The 19,535-nt window shown below is 35.0% G+C and overlaps 1 protein-coding gene across 8 annotated transcripts in view; it reads right to left on the bottom strand.

Moving 5' to 3' along the window:
• LOC106717261 (tetratricopeptide repeat protein 39B) overlaps positions 1–19,535 on the bottom strand; it is a 53,855-nt gene that overhangs the window by 22,096 nt on the left and 12,224 nt on the right. Inside the window, exon 1 of one of the 8 annotated variants that reach the window (XM_014511052.2) lies at positions 5,385–5,477. The exons of 5 other annotated variants lie outside the window; for them this stretch is intronic. The gene's annotated coding sequence lies outside the window, so the exon portion shown is untranslated. Of the gene's footprint in view, positions 1–678; positions 798–3,099; positions 3,520–5,384; positions 5,478–19,535 lie in introns of those variants that run through there. 2 more of the 8 variants (XM_014511046.2, XM_014511051.2) reach the window with 2 other exon arrangements.

The following is a 19,535-nucleotide window of genomic DNA, read 5'->3' as shown; positions in this document are numbered from 1 at the left end:
CTACTAATACAGCAACTTTACCCCATAAAGCAAAGGGTGTGGGCAAAGGGTATGGGTATGAGATTAAGGATCTCTGATTTTGGCTTGGTCATGTTTTTCTTTTCGAGAACATTCAAAACATTTAAAAAAAATCTAAAAAGTTAAAAAACATCGTCCATAATAATCCCGCGTGCATCCATCTGCTTCCTTCCCGTTAAAGTACAGTCAAAATCAGTACAGTTGTCCGATTGTGGTCGCTCGGGATTTTGACAGCGCGTCATCTTTATCATATCAATTGTGTTTAAATATTAATACATCTTACTAATGGAATGGGTCGATAGGCGGATAGGTGGATGGGTGGATGGGTGGATGGATGGATGGAGGGATGTTTGTTAGAAGGTATCGCCAGAATTAAGCTTGATAAATTTGCCACAGACGCTACATATTCAGTTTTTTTTTAATTCCGCGCAGGCGGAGTCGCGGGCGATAGCTAGTGTAGTATATTATTTGTTTTTCTCGATGAAAAGCGCATGCGCGACTTGCTACCCACGCGCATCAGTCTCATGTCACCCTACGCAAGTACAGTCGACGCAACAAGTTGTTGCTTTACGTAAAAAAATACCTAACACCAACAATTTTTTAAATTTATTAAACATTTTAATAAACTAAGACAGTAAGTGTAAAAAAAATAAATCTTACCTAATTGTAAATACGCATACAGCAAGCGAGTAGCCCAAATTCTTGCCAAACGTACTGGACAGTAAAGTTCAATAAGTCCATTATGTTTTGAACAGCACAGATTTGTACATTATAGTCCATGGTAACCGGGACAGTTTAGACTGGGACGATTGCAGACAATCATAAAAAGAAACTAATGCATCGTTGAATCAATGACGAAACAAAACGATAAAACTCGTAAAACAATTGTAACGATTACAATAAAAAAATATAGTACCAAGAAATATAGTACGAAAATAATTAGAAATACAATAAAATATAAATTGCCCGTAGTCATTATTTATTTTTCACTTCAGACGCGGTGTAATACATGAAGCGATATAGGCAATATACATAAAGAATATATATAATAACAAGGAACACTCTCAATTTTGGATTCAAACGATGAGGCATTATGATAACTGACGAAATTAAGGATGTAAATAATATAGTATATAGGAAAATGCACGCCAAACACGAACAACAGTTCAACGGCCACTGCAGCAGTTGCTGCATTTAGCTTTCGTGTCGACACCCCCCGCGCATGCTCACAACGTCCTAACACAGCAACAGATATTTCCATAACTCAGAGACAAAGGGCAAACAATGGTCAAACGATGGGGAGATTTTGAAAACACGCATCGTAACGCGATATACTTGTTTACCAACAGCACGGGATCTTTCTCAAATCGGTTTTTTAAGAAAAAAGTGTAAAAATGTAATGCACTTCTATAACAAAAACATCAAATTAATAAAGTTATGGTAATTCTATAACCCTACACAAATTCAAAATAAAATTGTTATGTATAGAACGTGTATTACATAAATATTATAATTAAGTTAATAATTAATTATATTTTATTATTATTATTTTTTTTTATTATTTAATGAATTATTTAATTATAATATTATTAAATAAGCAACAAACTCATTTACTACAATTTTTTAAAACTCATACTTCATACTAATATTACAAATGCGAATGTTTAGATGGATGTTTTTTTGAAGGTATCTCCAAAACAGCTTAATGGATCTTGACAAAATTGTTGTTTGTTGTTGTTTTAGTTTAGTTGTTTTTTTAATTCCGCGGACGCAGTCGCGGGCGGAAATGTATAGCGCCAAAAGCTTAATAATCAAGGATATGGAATACCGATCTAGCTTTCTTGAATTCCAATCTCGTCCAAGACAAGCTTCGAGTAAATATAAAATGGTTACAAGGAATATTGGTAAATTAACAAAATCTGCTTATTTTTTTTAATAAAAAGTTTATTTTCAGATTGTCATTTATTTAGATAAATCGTGACTAAGATGGAATACTACTAAATTTTCAATATGACCATTTTCCGAAACCCACTTTAGTACGGCTACAAAGAGCTGCGCTATAGCTCAAAGAAGTACGCAGAGAGTACAGATTACTATCAATTGGCGGACTAAGCTTTATTGTTTCGTATTTTATCCTTCTTTCCGATAGATTAAAGTTATGTGTGGAAATTATTTTACCAGAAATATTATGAAATAGCACCCGCCCGCGACTCCGTCCGCGCGTAATAAAAAAAACTTAAGCCTGTAACCTGTGTTCTTCCTGATTATGTTCTACGTCCATGCCAAATTTCAGCGAGATCCGTGCAGCCGTACTAGAGATACCTTCGAACAAACATCCATCCATCTATCCATCCATCCATCTAAACATTCGCATTTATAATATTAGTAAGAATTACGATTTTTACCATACTTTGTAAAAATTAAGTCAAAACATTAAGGTTCATAAAACCTCTTGCGCATAACTGAGATAAATCCAAGCAGATGATATTCTATAAAATTTTCGTACAAAATTGTAAAAATGTACCAAAATTGAAAGCGGTATAAGGTTCTGTTAGGGCTTACTAATTTGATTGTTATTGAAACCTGCGATGGACTCAATATATATTCTACCAATCAGTGCATGTGATTCCACGCATGCGCAGCAGTCGCCTGTCACCGAGTGACAGTTTGGATACGCAACTGTCATATTTAACCAACGAAGAAAAAACAAATACGAAAATTATTACTTACTAGCTGCCGCACACGACTCCGCCCGCGCGGTTTTTTTAAATAAAACTTTAATAAGTATCCTATGTGTTATTCCAGACTACGTTCTACATCTGTGCAAATTTCATAGAGATTCGTTGAGGCGTTTAAGATATACCTACAACAAACATTTATCCATCAATCTAAGCATTTGCATTTATAACATTAGTAAGATTAACAAAATCGATTTTGAATAATAGGTTACTATTTTTACAAGACTAATAGCAGAACGAATTGATGCCATTTAACGTGTTATCATGAATTTAAAATCATTATTCCGTAAAGGCTTTATAAATGTCACGTACATATCTTAATAATGGAATGAATTGATCTTACCCAATAGAAACTCGCTGCTACACGACCACGCCCTTTGTTGATTTCTCAGGAACCACAGATTAAAAAAGTAAGTTCATCACTCAAAATACCACCATTTATGATTTAATAAGTTCGTGATAACGTAGTATGAAAAATCTACAAATATTAATAGCTAACAATAGCAGCATGCACAAGGCGATGTAGAACTTCTGGCGGGGTGTCATGTTTTAAAATTATTATAATCAACGAATTGAAAGAATTGTATGCCCTTGTTGCCAAGTATTAGTTAAGGCGCAATACGCATGCGCGGAATCATCGAATATTGTAATGTTCATCAAAGCAATGGCGCCTCGGCTAATAGCTATATCTAGATAGATATAGGTATAGAAATACACTCGTTGTTTACGCACTAGTGATTATAAAAAAAACAAGATCGACAAAAAACGCGAACAATATTAAAAATACAAGACAAATTAAACCCAAAACTGTTACCCAAAATAATTGACGAAAAGACATTACGTACCACCACTAAAGTCTGTTTAAATATACTGTTTTATTATGCGCCGGTTTTTATAAGACTTAAAGTTTGGAGGCACGTCGATAACACGAGATGACTGACATAGCATTGTTTGCCGCGCGCACCCCGACCTCGTTTTACACATGCGCATCCCCTACCACAACCCTCCGACCCTAAACCCCTGGCCGGCACAGACTATCTCCGCATGCAACCACAACGAAGTATTGATCATATGCTACCATATTCATAGCAAGATTGTTCCCAAACTAACCACTTCAACTTGTAATAAATACAAAAGACCAGATTACGTCAGCGCCGTCCTTTCACAGAGACCGAATCTCGTAAGAACAATAGAATGTTGTTGCATGCGGAAAATGCAAGCTATGTCCAGGCTTTTGCTGGTATAGGTGTGATAGCGATGATACAAAAAACTGAAAAAGTTATAAAATAGCTAGCTATCGCCGCGATTCTGTCCGCGCGGAATTAAAAACCTTAATAAGTATGTGTCTTTCAGACTATGTTCTACATCTGTGCCAAATTTCATAAAAATCCGTGGAGCCGGTCCGGAGATACCTTCAAATCCATCCATCCATTCAAACTTTCGCATTTATAATATTAGTAAGAAGTAAGATGTACATACATAAGGCCCTTCTTACACAAGGCAATACACTAAGGCAATTTAAATCATTGAAAAGCGATTCGTACACAGGCCGAAACCAGTAGCTCGTAACAGAATAGTCGCTGCGATTTTCAAGATGGCGGAACCGAAAACTATACTGTTGACATGTATTCGTTATGACTGTAACCAAACAGATGAATCGCGTCAACGATTCAATGCTCTATGTGTACGGAGAGCGCGCTACTAAATACTGACGACGCAAGTATACAATATTGGTTTCTAAGATTTACGTTGCCTTCTGTACTATGGAGTAAACGGTGATAAAAAAACATCGTGATGCGCACATAATCGAGACTATAGTAACTAATCTTCACGGGGCCTGCATGGTTGACTACGTCACCCCTAACATAGAGTAGGCTCTGATCCTCTCTGTGGGTCGAATATACCTATGTATGCTATTAATTTGTATGATCTTTAAGAACCCATAAAAGACCTAATTTTAAGGTAATCAAGTTTGGGCATTGTTTTTACTTGATTGCAAAACGCATCGGTCGGCCAAATTCGGCCCGCCTCTGAGTATCAACAACAAGGTCTTGCTAGATTCAGTCCGCCTTTGATTGCTCGCGCATGCGCTTTAAATGTTAGTATTCAACTGGTCAGGCACTACACAAATACATTTTGTATTTAAAAAAGACATTGTTAATTAGAAACTTACGGTCAGACTGTCTTATGTTTAGCCAGTAACTAATTGTTGGCACATTGTGCCCATAATTTCCAAATTATTAAGCGGATACTTTCACAGATAGCCAAAGTAAATCTGTAAATGATTCCAAATAAAAAATATATATATATAACCGTTGAACTCCGCTGCTATGACAATGGTATTAATATATATTGCTGTCTGTCTTTTGTCCAAGAGGCTGAATGGGATGACAATATTTATCAATAGGAGTATGGCGGCCGAGGAGATCTACGTAAAGAGTACTTGTAATTCGTTGCATAAATGTAGAGGAAGCAAGAGACGCAAAGATGGGGAGGAGAGATACTAATCTGTGACTTCAAGAATATTCATATAAGCAGAGTATGTAATGTTAATAAGTGCTGGAATACGGTATGATTCGTTTTGTTCCGTCTATTGATACATATACGTTTAAAAAAGAATATTCTCACCTAATTACTGCCGCGATCTGAACAGAAGGTTGATGAGTTGCTTCCACAGGTAAAAGCTGATTACGAACAGTATGAACAAGTAGGAGAGGCGGACGACCACGTCAGGATTCATGGTCGCAGGCTCCAGAGGTTATCAGGAGGCTGTGCTGAGGTCCAGACTGAAAACCTCGCCTGTACTGGCTTAGTCAGCAATACCTGATGCACATGCGCGTTTGTATCGATTAACCCAAACTCATTGCTCGGAGAATATGTCTGGATATTTTTTATCTTTAATATGAGTTTCGAAGCTGATATGTTTGGAAGAAGTTCATAATACGACAACCTTCCATAGGGAAAAGGGTAGGAAGATGATGTGTTCAATGTCTTATCTGTCTATCAACAAAAAAAAAACCGTTTGTCCTGTATGCGATTCTTATCCCCTGGACAGATTGTGATGACTCTTTAGTAAGGTCGTCTGAGAAGATTTTAACCATTAAAAAATAGTAAAGTTTTTCACTTTGTTTATTTTAACTTTCGGATTGCTTCACACGGCTTCAGGTATATAAAATAAACTCCCGTATATTACTTTGTTTCCATAGTGTGGTGTAGTCCACCTCATCCTCATATGGATAAATAGGAATAAACTATATTATTAAGACGAGAATTACTAAGAGATCAGAGTAACAAAGATGTCCTTGCTTTTAAAATCCACGCGTAATGTTATCAAGATCAAAAACTTTAACACTACAAATATCCATTGACAAAGGAATTATTATTTGGTAAATAAATATTTTGGTAATACAATTCACAAGCGCTCGCATTTGCATGCAATCTTGATGGTGTCTACGTTCAAGATCTAACGCTATTGTGATATTTTGGTCGGCGCCTATTGTTGCAGTGAAGATATTCATCATACATGCCTCGTGCTATGTTTTTAAGACAGGCGCTTTATCATTTAAATTACATACAATAAACCCATTTTGCACAATACAGCTACATACGTTTTTCAGTAAATGAATAGAATGGTAGTAGTTTGCTTGAAGAAATCAAGGTTTAATAAAGAAATATACCTTAATTATAATTTCATCGAAACGATTTCGATAAACGCAATTCCTTTGTTCTCGTATATTCCATCGAACCAGGACAAATCTAGAGGTCGGATGTTAGGCGCATGTGCAATTCTCAACGAGCAATAAAACACGAGCGGATACGAACGGCTAAATTTTACCGTTCATCTGATCATGCGCTTTGCAACAATGTACGCAGTTAAGGTAATCAAATCGCCCACCTTTCTCGACTAGCGTCCTTTCATAGAGCGCATGTGCAAATACAGGGGCAATCGATACAGCAATAAACCGCCCTTATTAGTGCCGAGTTTGTTGTTGTTAATGTTTTCTGTCAGTTCCCACTGGAGAAACAATCGCACAAAAACATATTGTTATCTTTGTTTCTTCAAGAGAATAAGAGAGAGAGAGTGAGAAGAATAGATTTACTTCGGCAGTGGAAATTTACAGTGATAATCAAATCGCAATAAATATAGCACGCTTAAAAGATAATTAAATAGTCTTTAATTTAAAAACCTTATTTCCTTCTTGCGTTTCGAAAAAACTTTAAACCGGTTCATACAATTAAAAATAACAATATACTCGTAATTAATGGTTTATTTTGGATTTAAATTATAAATAAGTTTTAAGAAGTTGTAAGTACCTTTTTGGATCTGTTGGTTTGTGAATATAATTTGAATAGTCAAAGAATCTACTAATGTTATAAATGCGAATGATAAGATGTATGGATGTTTGTTTGAATGTATCTCCGGAACGACTCAACGAATCAAAATGAAATTTGACACTGATGTAGAACATAGTCTTGAAGAACACATTGGTTAATTATTAAGTTTTTTTTTAATTCCGCGCGGTCGTAGTCGCGGGCGACAGCTAGTGTTCCTTATAACAATAAAACTTTATTAATCTGTATTTCATAACATTTATAAGACATACATATGATTGAGGAAAATTCTAGTTGATAAATTATATATTTTTAGTCTGTATTAAACATTAACTTGTAATCGCAATTTATTTTTGTAAAAACTTCTTGATATAAATATAGACGTTATTCAGCTATACAATTAAGAAATAATTAAATGAAATACATTAAAATCTACTGATTTTAAATTTTATTTGGCTTTTAATTTTATTTTTCTTTAAAAATTTCGTCGATTCGGCTTGAGAACTATTTTGTTACAAATATCCAACCCACACCCGACATAGGTTTTCTATAGATTGCCACGATGACAACTAACGCCATCTCTCGACAGAACATCTTCCTTGTTTATCAACTAACTTAGTACACAAGTGAAAAGTAAGGAACGAACCCAAGGTAAAGATATAAAGACTCGACAAAGAATTAGATTTAAGAACGATCAGAGCGATCCGGTGGATAAAATCTACCGCGTACCTAGTTGAAATTGATAAATGATACCTAAACTCCACAAATTAGTACTAAGTAGTACTTAAAATGCAATTGATTCCAAGCGTGCAGGTAAAGACAGAATAAGCGGAAATGCAGACAACTACCATGATCATGTTGCTGACAGAGTTAACACGTTCAGTGCCGCCGACTACCGAGTTAACCTTAGCCTTACTTCTAGCATGCAGTGAATCTGAAGCGTGATCCACGCGAACGATCCGATCCGCTTTTGTTTCGACACAAATTCTGATACGAGATTATTTCGTGCCTTAAATCCGTTCACACAGGTACATTACGTTCAGTTCAGTTCCAGTTACTCCTCTAAACAGTATTAGCTAGTCCAGTGAAATGGATGTGGCGTACAAGAAGACGTCTTAAAAATGATAGTGGCACGAAACGTGTTAACATGCGACCTTAGGGTTGTCATTTTAAAGTGAAACTAACAATCCATGATATGTCATTTTCTGCACGTAACAACGTGATTAGTGATACTGGATGTTTTCAAGAATTTTCCAAGACAATAGTTTCGAGTTTCAGTTCAATGCCAAATATCTTTAGAAGAAAGAAGAAAAATACCTTTGCCTGAGAAATTAAAAATAATACATTTAAGGATATATTAATGAAGTGTAGTTATGTAAATAAATATTAAATTTAAAAACTTCTCTTCATATATTACGCAACGCGGAGCAGAATGGCGAAAGGAATATTGAACGTTGCGAAGTCAATTCCTAAATGCACAACTAGTCTTACAAGTATGGCGACCTAAATTTATTAAAACGTTTTAACTAACGAGAATTTGTTCGCTAATAAATACAATACAAAAGGACATTCCTTAGTGTGGGTTAGTATGTAATATCTACACTAAGGGTCTGAGAGTGTGGTAGATAAATTCGAAAAAATTCGCATTATTGAAAATTAAAAGGTACACCCACCGACTTATAAATGTTTAGTACCGACTCAGGAACCAGGACTAACAATTCAACGATTGTAACGGTATTTAAGTCGCTACTAAAACCTAAAATAAAAATGAATGAAGACAATAATGGAGGCTGAGGTTAATCAGCGGTTTTTATCTAACCACATTATATTGGAATTGATATTTATTAATATATTTACAATTATTATTTACTATTAAAGATTTTCTATCATTATTATTCCATCATGTTCCATCCCTGAATGTTTTACAGCTAGTCTTTTTATATTTAAATATAAAATGTATATGAGTATCTTTTTATGTAGTGCCTGGCCAGTTAGACAATAACATTTAATGCGCATGCCCGAGAAGTCAAAGGCGGACTGAATCTAGCAGGATCGTTTTGTTGATATTCAGAGGCGGGCCGAATTTGGAAGACCGATGCATTTCGCAAATAAATAAAAACAATACCCTAAATTTAATTACGTATACTAATGAAACACTTGTAACTATGTATTAATGTAATTTTAAGTAATTATATTTATTCCTTTAAAAATATAGGACTTTGAAGAATTCTTAAAGATCATAGAAAATCATCATCATCAGCATAAATATGTCCCAACAGAGAGGTTCGGAGCCTACCTTATGTTAGGGGCGACTAGATCATAGACAACCAAGCCCAGTGCGACCAGAGGTTACAACACAATGTTTTCCTTTATCGCTGTGGATTGCGACTCCAGTGACACTTGTATTGATAATAAATTGTTGTCTCTGGTTTGTGGAGGCAAGGAAATGAAAAGGAGGAAGGACAATATGCTACATTATCTATTGAACTATATTTTAAGGGTTGCAAAATTTTATGACATTTATAAGTCATACTCATTACAGTAGAATCCCTACAACTCGAACTCGAAAGTTTCTTAAGAAGTTTCGAGTTATAGGGATTCCAATACTCAGTAAGTCGAAAAACAATGATTTTCCCTTCCTTCGTTGAGGGTTCAGGGGCCCAACGGATATGAAATGTGACATAGATATAGAACATAGTCTGTAAAAGCTAGTAGGTACTTTATATCTTGAACTCTTGTTAAGTCAAAGACTCAACAAGTCCAAATAAACGTTAGAAATCTTTATTCTACTGTACTACAGCTAAATAAAACGTTGGGACCTCAGATATTTCTAACGTTGTGTAAAAGTTATTTTTTTGTCTAGTATAAAATATTTACATAGGGTGACGTGGAAGGAATTTCTGGAACAAGCCAAGGCCAACAAATAGCTCTAGAGCTAAATAAAGAAGAATACATTTTTTGTGTATTGAGAATTACATAATACAAACATTTAAAGCGCATGCCCGAGGACTCAGAGGCGGACCGAATCTAGCATGTGCGTGATATTGTGACGATCAAAGCGCATGCGTGCAACCAAAGGCGGACCGAAACTGGCATGAGCAATGAATTATTATGTATTTTATAGTCAGAAATGGTCAATACGTCTTTCTAGGGGATTATTTTTTGATTAAACATGGTTTTCAGTATGACTGCATTATTTTCTAATAAAAATTAACTATAACCGTATCAAATTCACGTTCATTTGTTACCACAAATGTCTTAAAAAGGGTACAAAGTTTTTGCTTATAGTAATTTATTGTGCAAGAAAGCATCTTATATTTATTGATAATATTAAGAAAAATTAAATAAAATTGAAACTTAATTCGTAGAAACATAACGAATAATAAATACTACAAATACTAATGTTGTAAATATGACATTTTTCTATCATCCGACAGCAGATTTTAGTTTTATAAAATGAATCCTTTGTTTGTTTTTACCCTTACTTTATACCCTTTTGTTTGTTATTACCCTTTCAATTAGACCAAAACGAGAGGCGGGACGAATCTCGCTGTTTATCTCGCCGCTGTATTGATTGGCAATTCGCACATGCGCAATGCAACTAATATATTTATGTAGAAGGCTATTATTGTAATATCCTTGGTAACTGCGTACATTCGAAAATCACATGATCTGAGAGAGACGATAAATTTTCGCCGTCCTTGTCCGCAGGGATATTGATTGTTTGCATCTGCACATGCGCCTTGCAGCTATAGACTTCTCTAGAAGTCTTTGTCTATTTTAATATCCCTGATAAACTGCGTACGTCCGTAAAACGCATGATCAGAGAGACGGTAAAATTTGGCATAAAAGGATTCCATGTCTATTTTTAGTAAGCGAAGACGGTAAACTTTGGCCGGCCAGCTCTGAGGGTGTATCGATTGTACTTGTAATTTGCACATGCGTAAAGAGTCGACAGATAAACAATAGCCTAGCTTGATGTACTATTCGAGAACAAAGGAATATAACTAATTTCTTATTATATTTATTTTAATATCAGAATTAATAATTCCTTTATTTATTCCTTTGTATTTTATATCCCACTGCATAAAATGTGCTTTAATTTCTTGATAAACGTTGAAGTAGTAAAGAATAATCAGTTAATGCTACCTTGATATAAACAAAGACTTTATTAACCCTTTGGATAAAAATATTGTTCCTTTTTTTAATTAAAAAAAAAAGAAATAGAATAAAGTTAACATCCTATATTTAGTTAAACCATAATTTATATACTGTCAACATTGTATGCTTATAAAAGTTATAATTAGGTAAGAAAGTGAAGGAAGGTCGAGAGACTTCTAAAAAAAAAGGACAGGATGAGAGGATATACACCACAGATCAATTTATTGGGTACTAAAATAGTTTTTTCGCAACAGCAAGAGAATGCATTGATATCAAGAGAAGCAATCGCTAGACAATCTCATACAGCAGTATACTTCATAGCAAAATTAAGGAATAAAATTTCAAATTACGATTTTACTGTGGTAAAATTAGAATCCAATATTCACGTTGTGTACCTAATGTGGATTACATTAATTATCAATAGAGTATCCTTTTTGGAAGAATTGATTGTTTTCTATATTTGATAAGGCAAGCTATGGATGCGTTGCAAATTGAAAGAATAATACAGTTTCATTTTGCATATTATGTCTTCCTTATTTTTTTTATCACAAATCTTGTACAGTGGATAAAGGACGAGTGGTCACGTTTATGACATTAAAAACCTTAATACAAGCAAGTATTTCTTTAAAGATAGAGTAAAAAATAAGTGTTTATTAAATTGCAATTATTTATTATTCACATGTTACGCAGACAACCAGCCGTTTTAACTCGCAATGCATATATATTATACTTGTATGTGTATACTTTATTTACTAGAATCTAAAAAAAGATAGCATAAAGCATTGTACATAACTACTAGCAAATTAAGCACTGGAAATTAAGCTTAGCTTGTTTATCTACTAATCTTGGATTCTAACTAAATATTTTTAATCCATCAAATAAAATAAAGGAAGACGGAATCGAATGAGGTCTTTAATTGAGCATTAGGTATCTTATTTCGCAATAGCAAAACTCTTTCCTTACACCAGAGGGCGTTGTAGGATATAGCAACATTCAAGACATATCAGTATTCATTAATAGTAAATTCGCTATTATACAAAAGGTGAAAATGCGCCAGCCATTGTGTTACAGAATTCATTAGAAGTAGAAGAGAAGAGAAGAGGATACAGAAGGAGTAAACAACAAAAACTTTTAGCAAGCAACAATGTTGTAACAGTATTAAAATATCTGATTTTTTTAATTCTACACGGAACAGTTTCATTCAGATATGACGGCTGATAGAGATGTATATAGGAGTACATACTGTACCGACCCTTCATAGGGTATAAGGGCAGATAATAATAATGATTATGGAACCGTCTTCACTGCCGTAGCATGAGCATTTATTATTTATCTCTGTCTTTCCATAGATAATGAAAGAGGTGACAAAATATTGTATCGTATTTATACTAATATTTGCTTATTGACAAAGGAATAATGTTTTTCGGCATCAAGTATGTATTTTTATTGTTGTCATAGAACTGTGTAAAAACATTCTTTTTTTTTCGTTCGTCTTTCAGTTTGTTTGATATAAATTTGTTTATTCTATAAGGATATCTGGAATGTAATATGGCTAGAATATGATGGATAATAAGACATGTAAATCTTGGTCTTCAAATTAATGATGAAAACAAAATCTATTTATAACTGTATTATTGATAAATTGGAACTAATTTAAATGATTATTTCATTTATATTTAACAATGTATACACTACTGGCCAAAATTTTTGTCTACCCCAAAAAAATTAAACTTCGCTTATATATCTGTAAATTAAAGTCCATATATATTGGAAGATATTTATTACATATAATTTTCTTTGGTAAGTACATTTCACATTTATTATACATTAAGTGTATTCAGTAATGACACATACAACGAATGACCGTAGACTATCGAAAACATAATAATGATTGTTTCGTAAAGCACTAAATAGGAAGTAAATTCACGTTCTTTCACTTTGACTAAAGTGAAACGGACTAGGACAATAGCCACCGCGCCTAAAAATTCTAACACTTTCCGTGGGGGTTGAGTTAAAGATGATGAAAACCTAGCTATCGCCCGCGACTCTGACTGCGCGGAAATAAAAAAAAACTTAAGAAGTAACCTATATCTTCTTCCAGAGTGTGTACTACATCTGTTCCAAATTTCATCAAGATCCGTTGAGCCGTTCTAGAGATAACTTCAAACATACATCCATTTATAATATTACTAGCTGTCGCCGCGACTCCGTCCGCTCGGAATTAAAAAAAAACATAATAAGTGGTCTATGTGTTCTTTCAGACTACGATCTACATCTATGCCAAATTTCTTCGAGATCTGTTGAGTTGTTCTGGTGAAACCTTCAAAAAACATCCATCCATCCACCCAAACATTCTCATTTATAACATTAGTAAGACTAGCTGTCGCCTGCGAGTCCGTCCGCGCAGAATTAAAAAAAAACATAATAAGTGGTCTATGTGTTCTTTCAGACTACGATCTACATCTATGCCAAATTTCTTCGAGATCTGTTGAGTTGTTCTGGTGAAACCTTCAAAAAACATCCATCCATCCACCCAAACATTCGTATTTATAATATTAGTAAGACTAGCTGTCGCCCGCGAGTTCGTCCGCGCAGAATTAAAAAAAAAATTTTAAGTAGTCTATGTGTTCTTCCAAACTATATTCTATATCTCTGCCAAATTTCATCGAGATTCGTTGAGCCGTTCCGGAGATACCTTCAAACAAATATCCATCCATCCATCTAAACATTCGCATTTATTGACAGACAGTAAGATTTAAACGTCTTTATGAACGCATACTGATGCAAAAATTTACTCACTCATAAAATCACAGTCACACGAGCACGTAAGCAAACAATTTTATAACTTATTATTTCCTACGATTTGACAGAAAGCACATTTAAGAGGTCCTGTCTTTGAAAAGTCAAAGATATTTTCGCAGAATCAGTGTTTGAGAGAAATTTCACTGTACTGACATAACTTTGATGTGGTTTTTACACGATTGTACTTTTTAAACCACATTTTCTCAAATGCATGTAACGTATATGTAAAATTCATACGGAAGTAAACATTTTTAACTTTTTGTTTCCTTACCTCTATTGATATTCTTTGTTGGGGATGCAATGTGGTTCTTGAACTTTTGAATAAAATGCTTCTATGATGTGTAAGATGTATAATTTTCAATTACGTTTTTACAATGGTTGCAATAAGAAGGGAAAAAAAGTTGCGATTGCGTTACTTTTAAAATGTGCTAATGTCATCTGTCAGTTGTCGTATTATGTCATCTGTCAGTCACAAGTTTCGTTCAACATACCGCCCACCAAAAGGACAGATGGTCCTTTTCTAGCTGTCTAAGTTATACAAAACAAAATATGCAATCAACTAATAAAATGAAAGAACGTTAATACAATTAAAGATGTTAAAGAAAAAATAAACTAATAATTGATAGGCAATGGGCATAAATTGACTGCTGGTCTCTTGACGGTCGAACCATGAGATCCGCTGCTACTCCAAACACTGTAGACTCTGGTTATTCCGTCTCCTCCTGGATGTTTGGCTGTAATTCTACCAAGAGACCACTTTCCTGGCGGTAGAGTGAAATCTTTAATTAGTACAATGTCTCCAATCTTGAATTCTTTCTCTAGCTTCAGCCATTTGGGGCGTTGTTGTAGTCTTGACAGATATTCATTTTGCCAGCGCCGCCAAATATCTTGTACTAACTTCTGTGTGTGTTGCCAACGAGCTAAGGGTGAAATTTTGACGTCCTTGAGGTCTGGTGAAGGCACGACGATTGGAGCTTCACCTATTAAAAAGTGTCCAGGTGTAAGCGGAGTAAGGTTATCCGGATCAGTGTCATCTATTGGACATAATGGGCGTGAATTTAAGCAAGCTTCTACTTGGCATAAAACTGTTGTCATTTCTTCGTACGTAAGGTGAGTTGAAATTATTCTTTTTAAATGATATTTTATAGACTTGACACCAGCCTCCCACAATCCGCCAAAGTGAGGGCTGTGAGCTGGAATAAAATGCCATTGAGTGCCTTCTGTGGCTAGTTGTTGTGCGATATGACCAGAAAATTGTAGTTTAGCCTCGTTCCAGGCATCGGCCAGTTGCTTATCTGCACCAACGAAGTTTCTTCCTTGGTCGCTCCATAAATGACTGCATTTTCCTCTTCGTGAGACGAAACGTCGAAAAGCACCTATGAAGGCTTCGGAAGTGAGATCGCCCACTAATTCGATGTGGATAGCTTTGGTAGCTGTGCATATGAAAATTGCTATGTATGTTTTCGTCGTTCTGTTTCCTCGACCCTTGCACATCAGCGTTTGAAAAGGACCGGCAAAATCTACTCCTGAGTTCAGAAAAGGTCTGGATGGCAGCACTCTTTGCTTAGGTAAGTCTCCCATTAATTGCGTTCTTGATATTGCTTTTATTCTTGCACATATTAGACAACGGTGTACGTGTTGTTTAACTTGTGATTTTACTCTTAATATCCAGTATTTTGAACGTAAATAGCACAACATTAATTGTGCGCCGCCATGCAGCGTTTTGGCATGTGCATCTGCTATTAAATGTTGAACAAGAAAGTTTGTGTTTCCAATAACTATAGGATGCTTTCTGTTTTGAACTAGGTCTGCGTGTCTGAGACGACCGCCCACCCTGAGAATATTTTCTTCGTCTAAGAAAGGGCTAAGTGACTTTAATTTACTTTTCTTGCTTACTTGCTTTTTATTCTTTAGCTTACTAATATCTGCGTGAAATTCTTCTTCTTGTGCTTTTCTAATACAAAATTTTAATGCTTCTTCTACCTCTTTTACTGTGATTTCTTTTGCGTTTGCTTTAATATGTTTTTTAAAATTTAAAAATCTTTTGCAATATACAATTGTATTGAGTAATTCAATTAAGTTATCAAAATTTTCTAATTGTGATATTAATGTTGTTTCTTCTTTTACAGGTTCATCAGTAATCAGGTAAGTAATTTCAGGTTTGTTTTTATCCATTAATTTATTTTTCATTTCTAATTGTGTTGGTTCTATATCTTGTTTAATAATTTTAATATCTTTTTCAGATAACCAATTTGGACCATTCCACCACAAATCGCATGTCTTCAGAGCTGACAGCAGCATTCCTCGAGAAGCTGGATCTGCGGGATTGTCTTGTGATTGTACATGGTTCCAGTGGTTGTGGTTGATATTCTCTATGATTTCTATTACACGATTTGCTACAAAAGGTTTCCAGCGGTTGGGATCGCCAGAAAGCCAAGAAATGACAATTGACGAGTCTGACCATGCATACATCTGTGAGGTAGGTATTCTTAGTGCTTCACCAATTTGCTTCATAAGTTTGGATAGTAGCAAGGCTCCACAAAGTTCTAAGCGAGGTAAGGAAATTGTTTTGAGTGGTGCTACTCGTGTCCTTGCAGCAATTAAGTTTGTTTCTATTCTGCCATTTGTTTCAGTTCTAATGTAAACTACTGCAGCATATGCATGTGTTGAAGCATCGCTGAATCCGTGTAATTGTATTTTATCTTTGTTAGTAGTGGTTGTTCCAATCCATCTTTTCACTTTAATATTTTGGACTGTGGCAAAATCAATCTTAATTGTCGCCATTCTTGTTCTAGTTCTTCACTGACTGTTTCATCCCATGTTAGTTTCTGTAGCCATAGTTTTTGCATTAACATTTTTGCCAAAACAATACTTGGTGTAATCCAGCCAAGCGGATCGAAAAGTTTTTGTATGTCTGACAAGATGCTTCGTTTTGTAATAGACTTTCCGATTTGTGATAGGCTTAGTGAATATTCAAAGCTGTCTGTGTTTAAATTCCATGTTATACCTAATGCTTTTATTGTGCCGTCTAAATTCATATCAATTTTAACATTTGCAGATCTTTTGTTTTCTTCAATGGACTGTAAGAATTGAATGTTGTTGGATGACCATTTTCTTAGTTGGAAGCCTCCCTTTTCTAGAATAGTTGTAATTTCATGAGCTAAAGTTATTGCTTCTTCTAGTGTATCAGCACCCGAGAGAAGATCATCCATGTAGAAATCTTCTATAATTGTTTGTGAAGCAAGTGGATTATGTTTTTCTTCATCATGAGCAACTTGTAAAGTTTTGACAGCCAGATATGGTGCAGAGGCTGTTCCGAACGTTACTCTAAGAAGGCGATATTCTTGCAGGTCTTCGGCTTCATCTGATCTCCAAACAATGCGTTGGTAATCTGTATGCTCTTTGGTGACTAATATTTGTAAGTACATTTTTTGAATATCAGCCATAAAACAAACTTGCTTGGTACGCCATCTTATTAGAAGATATCTTAAGTCTTCTTGTAACTGAGGACCTATAAGCAGATCGTCATTTAATGATATATTGTTTGTGCCCTTACAGGAACCGTCGAATACGACTCGTGTGCGAGTAGTCTCTTTGTCACTACGGACTACTGCATGGTGAGGTAAGTACACTGAATTCTTTATATTCTTTTCTGTTTCAGAAACTTTTTCTAAGTATCCTTTTGTAATATATTCATTTATAACATTTGTGTAATCTGTTTTTAATTCTGGTAATTTATGAAACTTCTTTTCTAATTGCAGGAATCTTCTTATGGCAATATCTTTAGTGTTTCCTTCTGCAGATATAGGTTTGTTATTTTTAAAAGGTAAGTACACTGTATATCTTCCTTCTTTATTTCTTTTTGTAGTTTGTTGATATATTTGTTCACAGAGTTCTTCTTCTTTAGTTAATGATCTTTTGATGTCCATTTCTACTTCCCACATTGTTTTCAGAATATCTTCAATGTCAACATGATGATGCATCACAAGGTAAGTATCTTGTGGATTTGTTTGAATCTCTCCAAAAAGTATCCAACCAAGGCTTGTTTTCTGTGCACATGGTGTGCCTGTTGGACCCTTGATGAATTCTTGTTGTAGTATTTGTGCATACTCTTTGACCCCGAGTAATAGGTCAATTGACCCTGGCATGAAATAGTTAGGATCAGCCAGGTTGAGGCCCTTGAGATGTGGCCACGGTTGAGTGTTGATTGTTTTTGCAGGTATCATTGTGGTCAGTTGCTTAGGCATCACATAGGCTTGTATCGGTAAACTAAAGTTGTTATCCCAGCGTGATTTTATTAATAACTGCACCACATGTTTAATTTCTGTTCTTGATGACCCCACACCAATGACGCTTCCCTTCATATGTGTTCTTTGAAGCTTCAATAATTGAGTTGCTTTTTCAGTAATAAATGTTGCTTGAGAGCCTTGATCAATGAGTACTCGCAGCGGTATGATTTGACCAAGCCCTTGTGCTTCTACCAATGCAGTGGCCAGAAGCGCAGTTCCTTGAGTAGTTGTGAGATGGGATGCAATAGTAGTGTCTATTTGTACCGGTTGTTCATCCTCTAGTTTGTGTTGTGAAGCCTGCGGTTGTGGTGAGTAGCTTGTTGAAGCCGCAGTCTCCTGTTCCTTGTTGTTGTGTAGAAGAGAATGATGTCGACGTTTGCAGATTCTACATGAGACGGCTAATGTACATCTTGATGCAGAATGTCCCGGTATAAGACAATTGTAACATAACTTCTTTGATAATACATATTGGCTTCTTTCACTTTGACTCATACTTGTAAATTTCTTGCAATGACACAATGTGTGATTTTCATAACACATTATGCATGTTTTGTTTGTTGTACTGGGTGCGGAAACATGATATACTCTCTGTTTGATGGGTTTCATGTCTTTTACAGAATTAGTAAGTTCTAATGTTCTGAATCTTGAATTTAAAAACCTTTGTAAATCCATCCATGATGGTAATAATGATGAATCCTCCTTGTATGAATATTCTTCCCAACCTTTGTGTGTGTCCGGGTCTAATTTTTGTATAACCAAATAAATTATAACTGGATCCCAAGAAGATGTTGATATTTGCATATTCTCCAAATTATTCAAACATTCTAGTGTAGTGTCTAATATGGATTTCAATTGACAAGCGGTAGGAGACATTATTCTTTTTTGGTTAAAAAGTTTCTTCATGATTGAATTTAATATAATTTTTTTATTTCCATATCTATTCTTCAGCATTTTCCATGCATGACCATAGTTATCATTGGTAATTTGTATGTGTGTTAATAGTGATTCAGCCTCAGCGGTGACACTTGACTTCAAGTAATGCAACTTTTCAACATCACTCAATGCTTCATTGTTGTGCACCAATGATACATATATATCATGGAATGAAGGCCAGGACTGATAGTCTCCGTTGAAAGTTGGTAATTTTATTTTTGGTAATTGTGCAAAGTCATTGCGTGCGTGTAACGCCATATTT

Source organism: Papilio machaon, chromosome Z (genome assembly GCF_912999745.1).
Source record: "Papilio machaon chromosome Z, ilPapMach1.1, whole genome shotgun sequence".
In the NCBI taxonomy this organism is placed as follows: domain Eukaryota; kingdom Metazoa; phylum Arthropoda; class Insecta; order Lepidoptera; family Papilionidae; genus Papilio; species Papilio machaon.
The sequence above is the reverse complement of the archived record's forward strand: the minus strand, read 5'-3'. Positions and strand labels throughout refer to the sequence as shown.